The sequence below is a fragment of the Eublepharis macularius genome, chromosome 2 (assembly GCF_028583425.1).
Source record: "Eublepharis macularius isolate TG4126 chromosome 2, MPM_Emac_v1.0, whole genome shotgun sequence".
In the NCBI taxonomy this organism is placed as follows: Eukaryota; Metazoa; Chordata; class Lepidosauria; order Squamata; family Eublepharidae; genus Eublepharis; species Eublepharis macularius.
Window position 1 is genome coordinate 140,341,123 of NC_072791.1, and position 19,841 is coordinate 140,360,963.

Below are 19,841 nucleotides of genomic sequence, written 5' to 3' on the forward strand. Positions count from 1 at the left end.
CAAAGAGCCCTTAGGAAAATGCAATCAACAATTATCCCAAATTCATATATTTAAGGTGCTTAAAGTGCTCAGTGCAAATAAATCCATCATATGAATTGTTCCATCATACAAATTGTCTTATAACAAATATCAGCGATGGTATGAAATCACAAAATTCCTTTAGACATCAACGGTGGTATAAAAGTCACCTGATTTCTTCAGGCAATACATGTAAACAATACAAAAAATGCTTGGAAGACCTAATAGTCCAATATAAAACCAGGATTCTCCACAGGTATGTAGTATCCAGGTTATAGAAGTCTTCTCTTGAGTAATGTACGCTGCCTACGGGGTTCACCGGCATGCAAAAAGTCCAGTCCCGTTTTGCCCCAAAGGCTTCTTCATAGGCAAGATATAGAAAAAGTAACAGTCAATCTCATTCCACCATTGCAATTCCTTCCAGACGATCTAGCAACGCTAGACACAACTTTAATCCTCTTGTTCTGTCAATCCAGTGGCCTTTCCTTTTAAAGCATCAGCAAAACAGGTATTTTTCAAAAGATGTAAAATGTGTAACAAAGAATAAATGATACATTCAGAGGTGGTTTGCCATTGCCTGCCTTTGCATAGTGACCCTGGACTTTCCATTCAAGTACTAATCAGGGCCAGCTGATCCCTGCTTAAGCTTCTAAGATCTGAAGAGATCAGGCTAGCCTGGGCCATCCAGGTCAAGGCAAATAAGGAACTAGCTAAATTTAATTCACAGAAAAGTTGAACAATCTTCAGAGCTGCTGTTTCAGCAACTATTCTTACAAGATATTTTATCAGATATTTCCACTTTTCAAAGTTTTCTGTGGCATGATGGATGTTACGAAATTTATGCGTGACCTAATGAGGGCTAAACAGGATCTTTCAAGACCACCGAACTTCAATGCAGCTAAAGGATCAAACACAGAGTTCTCAATATCCATATCCATATCTAAACCAGCTTTGAACATTCTGGTAACAAGACATATGGTGATATATTTCTCTCACATTTGTCTTACAACATTACACACAAATATCAAATGTATTCCTTTTATACTTTGCCTAGTATAAAGAAGTGGACTACACTAGAAATTAACCTCATCTTACATGCTGCTACCTATAATAAACATTTCAACTTTGGTGTAGTAAAAGCAATTGTTCATAAAATTCCCAGAAAAGTACAGCTGGAGTTAAATAACTAACCCATTCTTTTATGACACGTTTCTTCAAGAAGGCTATACTTGCAACAGCACAGGAGGAGTCTAGACTTCTGTGTCAAAACTCCAGAGTTTTACAAACAACCCAAATTAAATTTTTGGATTAAATTATTCAAACTGAGAATATTTATGTTAGTTCACATGGAGTAAATGACACTGCCTATTTATTATATTTATGGCTCTCAAGGAGGCTTACAATATAAACAGCACAACAAACAAAAAATATATTAAAAGACCATGACTTAAAATTACAACTTAAGAACGCCAATAAATTTGGTATATGGCCTAATCTATTCGTTTTAGTCGAGGTTGGAGGAATCTGAAATCTAGTCTGCAGCCATGGAAGATGTAAGATAAAAATACACAGAACATATGTTCTACTCTTTGAACAACCATGATGACCCCAGGAGGTCATCAGGCTATTGTGAATTCAAAAATTTGTCTTTAAAAAATGAGCTCATTAGGAACCTATGGCCAAATCTTTCTCAGCTATAGTCTCTGGCAATTGAAAGCCAAGATTCTGAAGAAACAGAGTTCTGCCAAACATTCTGTGATTTTTCCACTTTTGGGGGGAGGGGGAATCGCTGCACACTCAACATTGTCTTGAGGACAACAGGGATGAGCTAAACATTTGCTCACAAATTTTTTTAAGACAAGGGTACTTTGGGGGATGTTTTCCCAAACCCATTTCATTATACCTTTTGTAAATGGCATGTACACCACCATTTCCCCTCTTGGCTTCTGCAGCACCACTTCCTCTAGCTTTCTTCTTGCTTGAGTGATGCCAGCCAGTGATGATCTCACAATACTGCAATGCAGATTTGGCTACTTAACAATGTCATTAAACCAATTCAGCGTGTGGAGGTTCAGGTTGCTTCATCACTCATTTTGTCTATTTTCACTAGTAATCTAGGGGAAATCACTGAGGTGGTATTTCTTGAAGCTGATTAATGTGCATGCACATGCACGCACACTCTCTCTCCCCATCCCATTAGTGGTTTAGATTTTAAATGATGACACCTAGCCTGCATTTGACTTGGAACTGCTTATACTGACCTGAAAGTATGGAGATGATCCCAAGCTTAACCCATCACTAGTAACTGCGCTTTACTACAAAATAAAAAAAACTTATGAGTAGTAAAAATCCAGGTGCCTCACAGGAACTGGCCCAAGAACTTTCATCCTAGACCACTGCATGCATTAAGCCTAAACAAGTGGCAGGCTAGATATATTGCTGTCTGCAGTCTACACACACATCATTGTAGTTTGACAATCTATAGTTCATACCCTTCAGAATCTGCTCTGAGGATTTACACTGTTAAATGGACAACATTGTTAGCATCTTAGTGTTCTACCAAAAATTGGAATTTTATGAGAAGCAGGTAAAACCTATTTATCTCCAAAGAGTGTCTAGATTCTCAGGGACAGTAGAGATCCAAATCAACAAGCAAGACTCTCCATAAGGAACTAACATCAATCACACATTGAGAAAAACACTACTCTTTGCTGCTTGTGTTTTTGTATCATATTACTCCCAAGAGACTACATAAAGCTTCACATTTTAAAATTTGAATTAGACTGACAAAGCTCATGAACATCTTACCAAATTAACTTGATGATGAGATAGATGGAAGAACAAATGCTGTTAACTTGGGTAGGCAATAATTCTGTCCAAAATTTTATATAATGCCTGCTATTAAATATATTGTTCTTATTTGAGTACAAATGTTCATACTTGGATGCTCCAGTTTTAATTCATTTCAAAATGTTCTCATTTGAACACACTGGTTAAGTGGTTCAGCTGCAAATCAACCCTCTACTGGTTTGAATCCCACTACTACCATGATCTTAGTAGGTGGCCTTGGGTAAGCCATTCCTCTCAGCCTCAGCTCCCCAGCTGTACTGTGGGAATAATAACAACACTGACTTTGTTCACTGCTCCGGGTGAGGCACTAATCTGTCTAGAAGAGTGGTATTTTATTTATTTATATTCAATTTATATTCTGCCCTTCCCACATCAGCAGGCTCAGGGCAGATTACAACCAAGTTTAAAATCATATTTTAATCATATTATATAAGCACAGTTGTTGTTGTTATATGCTTTCCATTGCCTTTAGTTTATACTTAACATCTTTAAAGAATTAGTCTATTTATGTTATTTCTAACAAATTTGAATTATAAAACAAACAAAAAATATAATCAAAAAGCAGCAATAAATTAGAGAAGCAAACCAAAGCCACCATGAAACAGCAGAACTAAAATGGGAGGTGGTGAGCTCCCCTTCACTGGCAGTTTTCAAGAAAAGGCTGGATGAATACTTGTCAGAGATGCTTTAGGCTGATCCTGCACTGGGCAGGGGGTTGGACTAGATGGTCTGTATGGCACCTTCCAACTCTATGATTCTATGATTCTAAATCAACAAGTAGAACATTTATCATTCCCAAGATGAGCAACAAACTTTATGATTTTAGAACAGCAGGAGATTCAGATGTTTACAGGTTCACATGACTGCTACAAAGTCCTGTGCACAGGAAATGAGAATTTAAACAATGTTTAGATATTGTTCAGTTATTGCATTTCTCCACCTTACGGGATACAGGAAATCTCATACTCACACTCTCACACACACAGCAATGACTGGATGGCTCCAAAAATGTGATTAGTAAAGAAATAAAAGTGGTAATTGAAAAAGCACATTGGCATTCAGCTCTGTTTCCATTATATCAGTAGGGTCTGACATTCTGGGAACGTGACATTTACAGAACAAAGTCTAATGCTGTGATGTTAAGTTTACTTATCTTTAAATATCCAAGAACTCCTACATGTCATGCTCTATGACACTGGTTAAACTACATTAGAGTATGTGGGAGAACTTCAGCAGCTGGAAAGCTTTCATATGGCCCCATATTCATTCAGTGATCAACAATAAAAGATGTCTAGAGCCATCACTTTTATCCCTTCTGTTCCTTGATTCGGCAAATAATAGCTTCTCAAGTACAAAAGGAACAGAAAGGACTGAAGAAAGCTAGTAGTATTCCTTCCTAAAAGAAACAGAAGGTATAAACAGTACAAAAGTCAACTGAGGCAGCTAATGCAGAAGGTTATTTATGGATAGATTCACCAATAGATAGATCTGCAAGAAGAGAGAATGAGAATGTCAAGAATAACTGGGCCAACAAAAATTGAGTTTAGCAAAAATTACATAACGCAAAGAGAAATATTCCATCTGGGATTTATATGTCCTCTGGGCCTCTTCAAGGGATACACCACATCCCTCAGGGTCATTTCCCCCAGGTTAATGCCAAACAACTTCCAAAACAGGGAAAGTTTGTACTGCACGAAAGGATATAAATACTTCATCTGTTCAACAGTAGAGGATCCTGCTGTTTCATGTTAGTAATGTATGAGGAGTGTATAGCAATGCTCCATGTATAGGAGAGTGCTTCATTCCCAGTTCTAGATGGTTATGTGTCATTAAAATACCCAATATTTTCTTACTCCTACAGCAAAATCAAATAGCCACAAAATATTAGAAATAACAAGAGCATAGAAGGATAATTAGTTGTCTTTGACATCATTATATCCCATTTATGATACAATTCAGCCAATGTTAAGCACGGTTAAATCTTACTGATTTCCAAAGAGAAAATTATGCTTCTGCTTATTCCTAGCTTGCTGTAATCAGTGGGGCTCAAACATGTTTAGCTAAAGTGCCAAGCCAGTGCAGTATATTGGTTAGACTGACAGACTTGGACAGGAGAGTTCAGATCCCTGTTCTACAAAGCTTAATGGATGATCTTGGCCCAGTCACTCTCAGCCCAGACTAGCTTATAGCATTCTTTGTAAGAATATAATAGAGAGAAGAGAGTAACATATACTGCCTTGAGGGGCTAGTACGATGAAAACATACTTGGTAGATTGATAACTATGGTTGGACGACACTCTATATATTTTATATGGGCCATGCAATAAAATGTTTAAAATAACTTGAGTCTGTAACACAAGTTACACATACAACTCTGATTCCCTGGAATAAGAAATACTCCAACAGTTCCATTGCTATTACTCAATTAGCCGTTCTCCTTAATAATAAATTAAATGCCAATGCCATCTTTTAAAGAACAGATATGCTGGGCCCAGCTCTGTGCGGACTGGGCCCAGCTCTGTGCAGACTGGGCCCAGCATATCTGCAGGACCTCCTCTCCCCATATGTACCCCAGAGGATGCTTCGTTCAACAAATAAACAACTGTTGGTGGTCCCTGGCCCAAGGGAGGCCCACCTGGCCTCGACCAGAGCCAGGGCCTTTTTGGTCCTGGCACCAACCTCGTGGAACTCTCTGTCTGAGGAAACCAGGGCCCGGCGGGATTTGTTATCTTTCTGCCAGGCCTGTAAGAAAGAGATGTTCCGCCAGGCATATGGTGGAGGCTAGGTTGGGCCCCCACTGGCCACACTAAAGATCTGTCCAGCACCCTATATATGATCTTATATATGAGCTAGGTCCTGAAATGTAGTATTTTATTGTTGCCGTCTGAAGAGCTGTATTGTATTTATTGTATAAAGTTGTTTTAATGTTATTTGTATAATGTTTTATTTGTTTTAACTGTTATTTATGTAAACTGAAATGTTGTACTCCACCCTGAGCCTGCCTGGAGGGGAGGGCAGACTAAAAATCTAATAAACAAACAAACATTTATAACAAGACGCAGGTGTAGACAAATTCCATTTATTTTACTGTCTAATTATCAGAAGTTTAGCAGACAAGTCATCACAACTGTTAATTTCATCCTTGATTTTACTTTTCTGTCATTCAAACTAAATTTCCATCAATAGCATTAAACAGCACTTTATCTCTCGGTTAGCATTTTGTGCTGATGTCTGCTAGAACAGTGTCATTCCTGCCACTACACTCATCATTATCAGTCTGGATTCTCCTGGGTAGTTCCTATCCAAGCTCTAACATCAGGATAGGAACAAATGAAACAACTGTATGCTGTCCAAGTCAGTCAGTACACTTTTGGAAATTGAGAAAATTTTTTGGCAGTTACTTCCCAACCCAATTTAACCCATGTATAGTAAAGAGATAAAATTACATCCAGCAAAAGGGGAGGGGCTTCAACCTTAACTTAAAAAAAAAACTAAACCCTTTTAAATGGTTCCAAAATGGCACCAGGCACTTTGGGTACTTTGCTTGTTACCAGTGAAGCTGAAGGTGAGTGTCAATAGATGTCTATGAAAGTAACATATCAGAAATCAATGCTTCAGTTCTGCAGTTCTAGTTGCACTTCTAAGAATTTCATCTCTGGTCTCAGTAAGTGCCTTCCAGGGCCACAAAAGCCCTGAAATGGATAGTGCACTAGAAATGATCAGCAACAAAAAAGTGTATCTTGCACAATTTGAGAATAAGAAAGCTTCCGCATTTTGAAACTGAAACATATCATCTGTATAAGCACTGATGAACTATAAGGTAAGTCATACAGTTAGTGGTTCTACAGTACAGCAGACCAAAACATAAACCAGCTGTGTGTCTCAAAATTGAAAAAACCAAGCACAGCCAGCTTCCAGAGAAATGCAGTATCTGACATTTGCCAGGATCCCCAAAACCAGCAAACATTGTCATTCCAAGAGCTATTTTCCTTTTGTGCAGAGTGCCCAAATATCAGAAGTAGAGAGAAAAATTCTTGATTTCCATTAAGTCCTCTTTCCAGGGGAAAAATATCTCTGAAGGCACCTTGTATGAGGGCTCTGAGGAGACCGTAACAAAACAAAGAAAGGTAACAAACACAAACCTGTGCAGCTTCAACTACATAAAGAAGAGAAGGCAATGCCTTTTATTAGAATTTCCAGCAATGAAAAAGACAAGCTTCCACCAGCAGATGATGATATAGTATGTCTCATTTCCTGGGACCTACACAGCAATATCAAATATACTAACAATTGTTTTCAAAGCTAAGCAAATTATTTTAGAGGACTCATTCATGAGCCTCTACCCTCATCTGAAGGTAGCAAACTGAAGAGTATTTTGTGATCACAGCTGCAACAGAAGCCCATCCATGTTCTGTTGGAAGAGGTCAGGAAAGCTCCCACTCTCTTGGCTTTTACCAAACTACGCAAAACTGAATTATTCAGGAGGGCATTTTTACACAGGAAATACTGTTGTGCTGTAAGGAAATGGTTCAGAGTGATGTTTTTTGTAAAGGGATAGAAACTATAGACTAAACTACCGTGCACTGTCTGTTGCTGTAAGAATGCTCCTACAGAGTAATTTCCACATAATTTAATATGTCATGCCAAAATCCTTATATTTTGTTTCAGCTCCGTATGCAAATTTGTGTTTGTTTTCTGCATGCCCTATTGTATTGTTTATTGAATGTCCCAGCCACCAATTGTACTGTCTTATACAATGTAATCTGCCTTGAGTCTCAGTGAGAAAGGTGGACCATACGTAACAAATAAAAATGTTAGGTTTATTAAAAAAATCTGCAAAGTAGCAGCTTGTCTCCAAAATAAAAACTTATCTCGCTGGTCTGTCTGGAATATTATAACATTAATAGTCAGTTGCCATTATCAGTTTATGAAATTCCTATTTCAGAAAAATTAGCAAGCATACTAGCCCAAATTACCACATAATCCATTAGTTCTTACTATAAAATCTTAGTACCCATATAATTCCAAAGTAGGTTCACACATGTGAACTAGCCACTTCTTTTCCTCCATGCATAGAGAATGGTGTGGAAAACCTTGACAGGCTATACATGGAAATAGTTCATAGCCATTTTTTACAATGGTCTGCCTAACCACAAGAATAGCTTCAGATTATTTCCATGTACAGTCCAGTTTCCATGGATGTTTTGTCCTATAATCTCAACACAGCTGGATCCCATATGGGAAACTTCCTTCAGTTATGCATGCCTGATTTAACTACAGAGTTCCATTGAAAAATACCAATTTCTACAATATCTAATAAGATTTAATTTTTCTGTCTGCTTAACTTGAATTGCAGTAAGACTCTGAGCCAAAGTAGGAGTAACAGAAAACGTTTATACTAGTAACTCAAGTTTAATTTTATTTATTTATATATTTCATTTATAGTCCACCTTTCTCACTGAGACTCAAGGAGGATTATATAGTGTGAGATGAGTACAAGTATCAAGGACATTTCCATACAGTAACAAGGTCATTTCCAAAGTGTTAAGGACATTTCCATAAACAATGTCATAGGATTTTACAAGTACATAGCATTAGCAAGGATCCAATACAGAGTTGAAGAATTGCTGCAACAGAACAATCAGTTCTAGGACTGACATTAGTTAACATGAAGCATAGGTAGTATATTCAAAGCAAGGCAACATAGTGGTGAAATCTATGGTCCCTATCTCATCAACAAAGCATCTGAGACCCCCTCCCTACAGTACAGCCCTTCTATCTGAGTAAAAAGCCTTTTTGAATAATTTGGTTTTGCTTCATTTGCAGAAAGCCAGAAGAGTGGGGGCTCTCCTGACCTCCTCAGGCAGGCCATTCCACAGGGTAGGGGCCACCACAGAGAAACCCCGTGTGTGGGCTGCTGTTGATTTTGCCCATGTGCAGGCAGGCACCTGAAAGAGACCCTGTTCAGATGAGCGAAGTTCTGTGGAGGAACATAGGAAAGGAGGTGGTCCCGTAGGTATGCTGTACCAAGGCCATGAAGAGCTTTGTATGTAATAACCAATACCTTGAACTGAGCACGGTAACTGATAGGTAGTCAATGGAGTGACTGTAGGATGGGAGTGATGTTCATGCTCCTGCTCGCTCCTGCTAACAGTTGAGCTGCAGTGTTTTGCACCAATTGGAGCCTCCTAGTTAACTTAGATGGGAGACTAATTTATAGTGAATTACAATAGTCAAGTTTTGATGTTACCATAGCAGGTGGCCAGGTCAGCCATGTCGATGTAAGAAGCCATCTTCCAGGCTAGAGTGAGATTGTAGTAAGCATTTTTTGCTGCTGCCTTAACTTGTTTTTCTAATAGTAGTGCGGGATCCAGTATAACCCCTAGGCTCTTAACTGAGTCTACAAGGGTCAGACGAACTCCATCGAAAGTGGAGAGTACAATGTCTTTCAAGATCTCTGCCGTCCCAACAAGCATCACTTCAGTCTTGTCTGGGTTCAATTTCAATTTGTTATTTTTCAGCCATTTCACCATGGCTGTCAGGCAGCAATCTAAGATTTCTACTGCATCCTGTGGGAACCTGGATAGTGAAATATAAAGTTGGGTGTCATCTGCATATTGATGACATCCCACTCCAAAGCTGTAAATGAGTTCTCCTAAAGGTTTTACGCAGAGATTGAATAACACGGGAGATAAGAATGTGCCTTGCGGAACCCCACAAGATAGTTCCCATTCTGGAGATAGCTGATCTCCAACAATAACCCTTTGAGACTGTTCCATAAGAAACCATTTAAACCAGTCCAGGGCATTGGTTGTTGTGGATTTTCCGGGCTGTATAGCCGTGGTCTTGGCATGCCAAGACCACGGCTATACAGCCCGGAAAATCCACAACAACCATCGTTCTCTGGCCGTGAAAGCCTTCAACAATACATCAGTCCAGGGCACATCCTCTGATGCCCGCTTCTGTTTCTAAATGCCTCAACAGGATGGCATGGTCTACTGTGTCAAAGGCTGATGTATGAGAAATATTTTATTGGAACTTTAAAATGTTTTGCTAATATTCTGTCCTAGTCTGTCTGTTCTTACCTACTTCTACAATGCTGCACATTACTATGTTCAAAATATCCAGTCAAATCAAACTTGCAGGTGAAAGGGAAAATCACATAAGGCCAAACCAAACATCATGCAGCTTATCTGTGATTGGGTCTCCTGTGTTATCTTTAAACTTAAAACAGCCACAGAGCGCTATGAATTTTATCAAAGCAATGATGCTAGGGGAGGAAAGAAACAAAGTATACTTTTCCCCCATTGTGGGGACTAGCAGCAGCTTTGGGGGAAAGCAATTGAATCAAATAAGTGGTGTGGGGGAGGGGTTCTTTCCCCAGAGCCACTGCTACAATCACATTGGAAGTTCCCAGAACCTAATTTAAAGGTTTTTAAAAAGAAATCAGGCATTCCCATCACAGATCTTCCATATTATGATTAGTCTGACTTTCAATAACAGACACATATGCACCACATTGGTCTCAGAAAACTGTATCAACTGGCTAAGGATAGAGTTTTTTCATTGCCCATTGTACCTTACATTTTTATCCTATAGAAGTAAGCTTTGCATAAGGCTACACTTTGTCCATTTAGTATCTCCTAAAAATAGCACAGTTAAGTTTTCTCTCTCATATGATAACTCCTGAGAAAACAGGAAATGCTGACCAATAGAAATATAAAAATCTGAGTAATTTGGCTAAGCTTCAAATCTTATCCAACTGTGGTCGTTTCCACATGGTAACAATTTGTCCACAGAGTTGCCATTTACTGTTGGGAATTCTGCGGGATTTGCAGTAGCAATGGCTCATATAAATACATGGTGGTTTTCTAAGCTCTGCTTGAATCAGTCCTCTGCAGCCACCCCACCCCCACAAGCTACTGGAGGGCTTTTCCAGGATTCCATTAAACAAAGAATAATTGCCCTATCTCTAAGGGGCTATAGCAATACATCATGATGGATTAAAAAAAAAAACAACCTCTAGTGGGGGGAATGGTGGCAGGTGGGGGCTGAGTCAAGGAAAATGGGAGCTAATGTGGGCGAGACCTGTAAAAATGCTCATAGCGTGCCAACATGCCTTTACTGCAATCTTCCAAACCTGCCTTGGAAACAATCAGAGCAACTCAGAAGAAAACCTGGACACTGGATTATTAAGGCAGTCTCTCTCAACTTGTGGATCCCAACCACAAAGTGAGTCACGAAACCTGTAAAATTGAGTCTCAGGCTTTTACAATTTTACTGATTTATGTGGAACAGCAAGACTCAAGTCCAGTTGCACCTTTAAGGCCAATTTTTTTTTCAGGGTATAAAACTTTCAAGAGTCAAAGCTCCCTTTGTCAGACACAAGCAGGAATGGACATCCCTGAGCCTTTATATCTCAGCCAGTAGTGGGAGGGGCATTGCAAAGAAGAGGCTCAGGATACAAAAGCACAACACAGTTTGATTAGAGAAGAGGAGAAATGCTTAGGGTAGGAAAGGCAGAAAATACACATCTGTAGTGAGAAAAGAATTCTATGTTCTTATTCAGCCCTGATTGGGGGTGGGGTCCATTGTTTTGAATTTGTGACCAAATTCATGTTCAGCAATCTCGTGTTGTAATCTCCCCTCGAAGGTTCTCTGTTTGAGGACTGCCATTATTAGGTCAGCAATGAAATGTCCTAGAACAGGGGTGGGCAAATTGCGGCCCGCGGGCCACATGCGGCCCGCTGCAGAGTTTTTTGTGGCCCGCCAAGACAGTCAGAAAAATCCGCCTTGAACCGAGATTTCCTTCCCGTGCGCGACCGAAGATTCGTCTCGTATTTTCCACTAGGACGGCTACGTCAATACGCATGCGCAGTGTAGATACGCGCTTTTCTGGTTTATCTGGTTAATTTCAATTTTGTCTTTGCAACAGTAAAACAGTAAACAAATTGAATAAAACTACCAGTATTTTATTTAATTTATATTTATTGATTTTTATGATACAATTTATACTTTTTCTGAAATGCAAAGTTAACTAATGAATGCAATCATTTTAAAAGGTGTGGCCCTCCGCTAACCTCCACTCCCACAAAGTGGCCCCCGAGCCAAAACAATTGCCCACCCCTGTCCTAGAAGATTAAAATGTTCTCCCACTGGTTTTTCAAAGTTGAGATTTTTAAAGTCAGATTTATTTCCTTTTATTCTTTTGCGTAGGGACTGATCTGTTTGTCCAATGTAGAGAGTGAGAGGGCATTGTTGATTCTTGATAGCATATGTAACTTTAGAAGGTGAACAAGTGAATGGACCTGAGATGATATAACTAGTGTTGTTATGTCCAGTGAATGTGTTATCTGAGTGAATATGGGTGTAGAGATGGCATCTTGGTTTGTTGCAGGCCCTGATCCCAGGGTCGTGCCTGCATTAGGAATTATAGTGTTATCAGTGAGAAATTGTTTAAGGTTGTGGACTGTCTGTGGACAAGAAAAGGTTTGTCTCCCAATGCTTCTGAGAGAGGAGTATCATTGTCTAGTATAGGCTGCAGGTCATTAATGATATGCTGAATTGGTTTGAGCTGACAGCTGTATGCAAACCAGAGGTATTCTATTTTATTTTTCTTGGGCCTATCTTGTAGCAGGTTATCCCTTGATATATCATTTTGGCTTTCTCAATCTATTTCCTTACTACATCATGTGGGTATTGTAATTCCAAAAATGATTGTTATAGATCCCACAGGTGAGAATCTCTGTTAGAGGGATTGGAATAGATGTGGCTGCTGTGTAGAGTTTGGTTGTAGATGATGAATTGTTTGGAGTGTTCAGGATAATGGCTGGAAGCATGTCGATATATTTGCCAGAGTTCTCAGTATAAGGTGGTTCTTAAGCTTCCATCATATATTTGTACAGTAGAAAAATATATTTTGTGTGTGGATTGATTCATGGTCAGATTGATGATGGGGAGGAAGCTGCTGAAGGCCTGGTGAAATTTCTTCAGTGTTTCTTTCCCATGTGTCCAGATGATGAAAATGTCATCAATAAATCTCAAGTACAAGAGAGGTGTTAATGAGTGGGAGCTGAGGAAGCATTGCTCCAGGTTAGCCATGAAAATGTTAGCATATTGTGATGCCATGTGGGTGCCCATGGCTGAAGGAATAAATCTTCACCAACCTGAAGTAATTGTTGGTGAGGACAGATTGGCATAGTCTAGTAGTAAGGTCAGCTATGGTGTTGTCAAAGATGGTGATCCTAATGACTTGTAGTAAATTTTTGAGAAGATGCTGGTGTACAGAGACTTAACACCCATGGTGGCCAAAAGAGTGTTACCTGGAAAGTTGTCAACAGATTATATTTTTCTCACAAAGTCTGTGGCATCACACACATACTTGGGAGTATTGATGGCATATGGTCTGAGAAAGGAGTCTATGTATTCAGACACCCCAATAGTGATTGTGCCTATGCCTGATACAACAAGATGTCCTGGGTTGCCAGTTTTGTGTATTTTGGGCAAAAACTAAAAAGTACCTGGTCAAGATTCCTGTAGTGTGTCGATACAGATTTGTCCCTGTATGCATGCAGGTAATTCTGTTATAATCCTGTTTTGTTCATTTTGGTATTTCTGAGTGGGGTCTCAGGTTAGTTGTTTGTAGAAAGTAGTAATGGAAAATTGTCTTCAGGCCTACTGAATGTAGTCAGATTTTTCCATGACAACTGCTCCTCCTTTGTCATGTTCTTTAATATTTAAGTATTTACCAAGTAAATTTGACCTTGCGGATCACTATACCAGCATGGTTGGGAAAGACATTATGTTGATATTCTAAGAATACTCCAGTTTGAAGGCCAAACCACAGCAAAAACCTCTATGTAACATAGCTGGGTGCTGTACAAAACTAAATGTTTACTTATTAACAATGGGCAATAAAGAAAAAATTGTAGGAAAAGATTATTAACAGTAACAAAACAAACAAAAACAGGCATAATTTTCACACATGCCCATCTACTTAAATAATACAACATAGTAAATAAATCAAGCATGCAACAAGACTTATATCCATCTAAAGCCACTGCAAGTGCAAAGACAAAGGGCTGCTGTATGTGCATATTTGAGGCAACAATCTGGTTTGAAGAAAGTCAACTAATACCCTGACACATTTACACTTCATCACTTGCAATAATTCACATAAACACTTTTGTCTTCCACAGAATTCATAGAAATAAGAATCACACATATTATGCAGTAATTTAAAGTACTTTAATCTTCTCTGAGCAAACTGCATTACAACTATACATGATTTCTTAGGGCTCAAAAATTACTCTAATCCCATTTTACCTGTTAAGCTTATTTACTAGATTTAAGAATTTCAGTAAAGAGGTATTATCCATGTACTATGCCTACAGTAAAAGCATAAGGAGAACATGCATAATACAGTGGTACAACAAAAGAAAAAGGCCGCAGGTAAGCCCATGGGCTCGTCTCCATCAGCAGGGCAAGGAAGAAATAAAAAGCATAAGACAACGGAAGGAAGTTGAAAAGTTATGGAGGCTTCCTTCCTCACAAGATAATTAAGTGGGAATATCTCAGCAGGTTAGCCTTTATATTCAGTGGAGAAAAGTACTAAAGCAGAATGCCCCAGGGATCAGTAATGGACAAAAAACAAGTAAAGCATGAAGACAGAGTGGTGGCTCACCTACCACAGATGAGAATCAGCTTCTAGATCAACATGGCGAGCATGTTCTCAATGAAGTTCCAAAAGAAAAAAAATTGAGCATATCTATCTTGTTTACATGAATTGCTTTCTTATATGATTAAGCTTTTGAAATGCCTCCACCCACATTTTTGTAATGTTTCTCTTGGAATATAACAGCTTTGTGGTTACACTCTAAAGATGAGTAACTGTTACTCTAGGTGGATCTCTTGCCAGGCTCATTGCCACCTTAACACACATGAATTATGTGCAGGCAGTGGAATTAGATAAATTAAAACAAAATTATCTGCAAGGCTAAAATATGATAACTAAAATGAAGCACCTTAACCAAGAATTATTGGAAAGAATGGTAAAATCCTGATGAGAAACACAGGAGTAAGATTAGCAATTTTCAGTTAACATGGTTAAGGTAGCACCACTTATTCCTAAACTTCACAGTGCATGCTAATCACCAACTCAGCTGGATATGTACCACATGCAGCCCACAAAATCAACTATAGACCAACAGCCATGTGATGCAGCCAATCCAGGCACTTCATAACTTCTCACATTCTTATAGCTCTAAAAAGGCAGTGAACAAAAGACTAGCCATCATACATAGAGATCGGCTCTACTAATAAACCAACAGTTGTGAAAACCTATACTAGTCAGAAGGGCACTGGAGCCACAAATTGACAACACAAACATGTATATTTTAAAAGCAAGTTCAATATAGCATTATTACAAAAGAGTATATCAAGTAGATTACCTCTTTAATAACTGCATAACTATGGGAAATACTTAAGTAGCTGATAATAATATAACGGAAACATACTTGGCAAGAGGTGTAATTTAACAGTTTAATTAAAAACCGGGATAAAATGTGTGAATTGTTGCCAAGCAAAGTAGATACAAAAAGAAAATACCTGCTGATCTCATGAACAAAGTAGTATATAAAGATGCAAATGTAGAATACCCAAAGTACAAGACACAGAAAAACTAGGTATGCTTTCACGTTCTGGAAAATATGAAGGCTCTAATTTAAAGTTAGTCATAAAGTATCTGAAGCCAATACAATCTAGCTAGTTTAATGTAACTTGAACCACCAATTTCAATGGCACTGATGCGCAAATAGCATCCTCTAAACTTACCACTGGAACATAAAGAGCACTTAGACCAGAGCCCAACAAATCCCAGGTACCAGGAAGGCAAGAAATTTCATTGTGGCACCTAACCTAGAGCGCCTTTTGGTGATTTTCAGCAGAAGTGCAAAGTTTATTTAATTGAGGAATAGAAATTAGTTTCTTGTTATGATGACAACCATGCTTATTTATCAGATAAAACACTTTTGCTATTGCTTTAAAAATATGAAGAGAAAAATATGAAAAATTGTATGGTTATAACAATATAAACTCCTGAAGGCTTAAATATAAGCCTGGTGCTTAAATTTTTGTGATGATTCATAAAACTGAAGAAAATGTGTCAAGGTCTGACTTAGACTTACCTAATTTCTGTAAGTTGCACTCAGTGTTTTGAGAGTTTCATTCATACATACCTCATGGGCTCATCAGATATTCCATCCTATTATAACTATATTCAGGGCTCATTTCGAGGGGGAACACACAGGAACGCAGTTCTGGCAGTTCCCCAAAGAGGACACATGTCAGGTGGCCCCGCCCACCTGACTCTCGGCCATTTTTGGGCCCGTTTCAGCCTGGATTGGGGCTGAAACGGCCTGGATCAGGCCTCTGATGGGTGGTGGATCACTCCCCCACTCAGCAGCGGCCCGATCCTGACCATTTGGGGCCACTTTTCAGCCATTTTCAGCCCCTTTTTGCCATTTTGGGCCCAATTTTAGCCCTGAATGGCCAGGATTGGGTCCAAAACAGCCAGGATAGGTGATGTCAAAGGGTGTGGCATGTGCAAATCAGTTATGCTAATGACACACTTCTGGTGATGGCAAGGGCGTAGCATATACTAATGAGTTATTCTAATAAGTTCCTCCAGCTCTTTTTCTACAAAATGACCCCTGACTATATTGCCAATTGATATCCACAATGGATATCATGTGAAATGAACTTGCTACAACAAAACCAATGAAATGTAACACAATTGGTTAAATTGGTCACTGCTTTCTGGCTTGTAAGCTCTGCCCATCTTGCTGCATACAATTTTAATTGTTTTAGAACATACTGCAACAGTTCCTCATGTAAAAATAGATTTAAATCAAAATCAATAAATTACATTATTTCAGTCTAGGTCTTCAATAAACAGTCTCCTCCAATCATTAAAAAATAATCTGTATTATAAAAATTCATCTATTTCACTAAATGACATAAATAAATAATCCTACATTAACATTCATGTTTCAAAAAGTTTAAAACCTACTATTAGTAAGAGGAAGAACTAAAACTTCATGATGAGCTGTTTTAAAGTTTCCACTATGTGAGTGTATACAGCCATGTGGCACAGACATGACCAGCACACAAACATTTCACACAGCACAAGGTTTGGATTACCTATCAATGTTTGCAGGTTTCTGTTAAAATGTAACAAGCAGTAGCCTTAATTGAAATACCGCTGTTACAACATGCTTTGTAGAGAAGAGCAAACTTTTTGTATGCTGATGAGACCAGCTACAGAGATATCCCCCGGGTATCAGAAACAACATACTGCGTTCTCTTCTTTAATATCCGAGGAGCCTATTCATAAAGAAAATGCATCCTCTCTATTCCAGTGTTAGGAATTTAACCATAATAGAACTCTCGTATGCAACCTCTCTCTCCTTACAAAGTGCCTAGTAAGCACAGCAAGCATGAAATCTAAATAGCAGTAATATGCTCACCTGGGTCCCACTAGCAACATATTCACCCGCGTACCACCCTCTGGGTGTAATTAAACATACATATAAGCCATCTGCAGCGCAACTTTGCGCGTTATTTACCTTTCAGTGTGCTATAACTTCTACTCCTAATAGCTGAACCACTCAATGCTTTCCATTATTCCCGGTCCAAGCCAGGCAAGATATCGATGGAATCCCACGAGCCACCCCCAGCATCTCAGACCTGAAGCGCTTCCAGCCCTCCACCACTGGCACAAGGCACCTCTTCTTCGTAAACATGCCTAAGTCCCCTGGAGACAAATTCCGCACTCCCACTCCTGAGCACACACCCTCCTCACAGCCTCGTACACAACACAAGCGCACCGCCGGCCACTCCTCGGCAGCACACGCGGGTCCCCCCCTTCTCACAACCAGAAGAGCCGCTCGCGGCTCTCCCAGCCCCGCAACACCCTCGGATAGGGAGTCGCCAGCAGCCTCTCTCGGCCCCAATACAAACTCACCTCGACCCCAGTCCGCCCGCCAAGCGCCCGACCCCTTCCAAAGACCCCAGAATTCGCCCCTGCGGCCCGACAGGCGCCACAGGCACAACAGCCGCTGGTCCCCTCGCCTAACAGGCAGCCCCTCGTAGCCCCCGCCTGGCAGCAGCCACCGCACCGCTTGACCGAGGGTAAGGCGGCGACAACAGCCCGGGCGCTGCCGGCTCGTTTCTCCTTACCTCAGAGCGGTGCTGGAGCTGGCGGGTAGCCCTCCTCCCTCCGCGGGCGCGTTCTTCATCCTTCTCTGGCCGAAGATGCCGCTGTGCGCTGAGAGCCTCGCGTAACGCCAACAGACCTCCCCCAACAGAGAACTCCTCACTGCCCCGCCTGCGGACCATGCCACGCAGACGCACTCCGAGACATCATGGGAAATGTAGTCTAGTTCTCAAGTCCCCTTCGGGGTGGCAGGACAACCAGTCCCCTTCTTGTTTTGTTACGAAGAGTCTGGAGAATGGAAAGATCACTCGTGCTACGCAAGAGCAAGATCGACAAGACCCTACAGAGACCTGGTTTTGTAAGCACTGCAGAAGAATAGCATCTAGTGACAATCTCAACAGTAAATAGGGGAATTAGCTCAAATGGTAGAGCGCTCGCTTAGCATGCGAGAGGTAGCGGGATCGATGCCCGCATTCTCCATAATATATTTTTACGTCACTGGCATTTTGAGTCGTTTTCAGTCTGAAAAATAATCAAGTACAGTGTTGAAAACTGAACATGCTATCTGGAAACTCTAGGAAAATTCATGATCTTTGCTAGTTCTTTCACATATATCCATACCACCACCACGCATACATGGTTGCTTTGAAATTTTTAGAGTACCCTGATGTAAAATTTTGTTTGAAAGACAGCAATGCTCCAAAAGTGGAAACTGGGCTTATTTTCTCCACTAAAATCAATTGTTAACTTCTATATATCTCATTACATTGTAACTGCCAAATTTCATCATTGTAAATTGTCGTGAAAACTGCTAAAATGTAGATATCCTATCTGTCCATTTTTCTCCTCCCTAGGTTTTTAAAAAATTATTTATTAGTGCAATTTAAAAAAAAACAAGCAAAGAGGAGAGAAAAAGAAAAGTAAGAAAAAGAAAACAGTGCTGCCTACAAAAATACTATCAGCAAATCCATACATAGGTATGTATAAAAGATTTCCAAATATTTAAATATAAGTCCATGCACAGTTGCCTTCTATATGAGATATGCTCAAATGTTGATAAATTTATAAGGTCTTCAATCCAGTGATTTACAGGAGGTGGGCTTTTGTCTTTCCAGTATTGAAGTATAAGTCTTTTAGCAATTGTAAGGGCATAAAGGGTCCATTTCCATTGACCATTGGTTAGATTTCAAGAGACAGGCAACAGTACTTTAACATCCTTAAAAATAAATGAGTTTTCTAACATAAAATTAATATGATTAATAACTTCCTCCCAAAAGGGCCAAATGACTAAACATGCTCAAATCATATGCTTAAGAGATGCATTTTGTGAGGTACACTGCCAACAGTTATAAGAACATCTTATAGGATGTTTATCAAGGCCTATGAGATGGCAGTGAAAGCTGCAAAGAGAGACTACTATGCAGCTTCCATTGCATCCACTAGTTCTCGCCCAGCACAACTTTCCAGAGTGATTTGGTCTTTAACGTCCCTCACACATGGGACAAATAAAAATGTAAATTCAGTAATAAGCTGTGAGGCTTTTCGAGACTATTGTGCGGATAAGATCTTGTCACTCCGCCGGGATCTGTTCACCACGGTTGATGCAGTATGTGTACTGGAGGCCCCTTGGTCGTCCTCAGGGTTGATGTTAGATCAGTTCAGGCCACTCTCCCAGGAGGAGGTGGGCAGGGTCCTGCATGCTGTGAAACCTACCACATGCCCACTGGACCCGTGCCCATCATGGCTGGTGAAAACTGGC

The 19,841-nt window shown here is 39.8% G+C and overlaps 1 protein-coding gene and 1 non-coding gene across 3 annotated transcripts in view; one reads left to right on the forward strand and one right to left on the reverse strand.

Moving 5' to 3' along the window:
* LOC129323326 (USP6 N-terminal-like protein) overlaps positions 1 to 18,182 on the reverse strand; it is a 161,074-nt gene extending 142,892 nt beyond the window's left edge. Inside the window, exon 1 of one of the 2 annotated variants that reach the window (XM_054969846.1) lies at positions 18,106 to 18,182. The gene's annotated coding sequence lies outside the window, so the exon portion shown is untranslated. The remainder of the gene's footprint in view (positions 1 to 18,105) is intronic. The other variant, XM_054969845.1, reaches the window with a different exon arrangement.
* A 307-nt stretch (positions 18,183 to 18,489) lies between these two features.
* On the forward strand, positions 18,490 to 18,562 carry TRNAA-AGC (transfer RNA alanine (anticodon AGC)). Its single transcript has one exon. It is a non-coding gene; the product is annotated as a tRNA-Ala (tRNA).
* The last annotated feature ends 1,279 nt before the right edge of the window (positions 18,563 to 19,841 follow it).